The sequence below is a fragment of the Mastomys coucha genome, unplaced genomic scaffold, assembly GCF_008632895.1.
Source record: "Mastomys coucha isolate ucsf_1 unplaced genomic scaffold, UCSF_Mcou_1 pScaffold23, whole genome shotgun sequence".
Classification (NCBI taxonomy): Eukaryota; Metazoa; Chordata; class Mammalia; order Rodentia; family Muridae; genus Mastomys; species Mastomys coucha.
The window spans coordinates 98,797,470-98,798,914 of NW_022196906.1; positions in this window are offsets into that span (position 1 = coordinate 98,797,470).

Consider the following 1,445-nt stretch of genomic DNA (forward strand, 5'->3'; position numbering starts at 1 on the left):
GAAGTTCTAGCTAGTGTGATAAGACAATGAAAGGAGATCAAGAGGATACGAATTGAAAAAGAAGAAGTTGAGGTATCACTATTTGCAGATGTTGTGATAGTACATATAAGTGACCCCCAAAAACCTACCAGAGAACTTCTTCAGCTGATAAAAAACTTCAGTAAAGTGGCTGAATACAAAATTAACTCAAACAAATCAATAGTCTTCCTTTATACAAATGATAAATCGTCTAAGAAAGAAATTAGGGAAACAATACCCTTCACAATAGCCACAAGTAGTATAAAATATCCTGGTGAAACCAAGCAAGTGAAAGATCGGTATGACAAGAACTTCAAATCCTTCAAAAAAGGCATTGAAGACCTCAGAAGATGTAAAGATCTCCCATGCTCATGGATTGGCAGGATTAACATAATTAAAATGACCATATTACCAAAAGCAATCTAGAGATTCAATGCAATCCCCATCAAAACTCCAACATAGCCTTCCAGTCCCACAACACCCAGAGGAAGCTCCACTCCCAGGTGCTCTAACATGCCCAGGATCAGAGGTGAGGAGGACATAACATCTGTCCCAACACCGGGAGTAACTGGGACCAGTGGGACCAGGCACACAGGAACTCTGCCAGCCCAGTGACTCAGGTTACTTCTGGTCCCACAACATTCAGAGGAAGCTCCACTCCCAGGCACCCTAACACGCCCAGGATCAGAGGTAAGGAGGACACAACATCTGTCCCAACACCGGGAGTAACTGGTATCAGCAAGACCCAGGCATTCAGGAACTCCGCCAGCCCAGCAGCTTGGGTTGCTTCCAGTCTGTATGGGCTGGCTAGTGCCCTGAGCAGACATTGGGCGCAAACTCTGCAGTCATTCACAAAACACCCAGAGGAAGCTCTACTCCCAGGTGCTCTAACAAGCCCAGGGTCACAGGATTCCAGAATCACAGGATCACAGAGACAGCTTGACTCTGAGGAGTTCTGACACAATCAGGATCACAGGAAAGACAGGCTCCAGTCAGATTTAGCAAGGGCAGGTAGCAGTAGAGATAACTAGATGATTCGGGGCATGCATAAGAATATAAACAACACAAACCAAGGTCATTTGGCATCATCAGAACCCAATTCTCCCACCATTGCAAGTCCTGGACACACCATCACACTGGAAAAGCAAGATTCAGATATAAAATCACTTATCATGATGATGATACAGGACTTTAAGAAAGACATAAATAGCACCCTCAAAGAAATACAGGAGAACACAGGTAAACAGCTAGAAGCCCTTCAAGAGGAAACACAAAAATCCCTTAAAGAACTACAGGAAAACACAATCAAACAGGTGAAGGAAATGAGTAAAACCATCCAGAATCTAAAAATGTAAATAGAAACAATAAAGAAATTAGAAAAGAGAGACAACCCTGGAGATAGAAAACCTAGGAAAGAAATCAGGAGT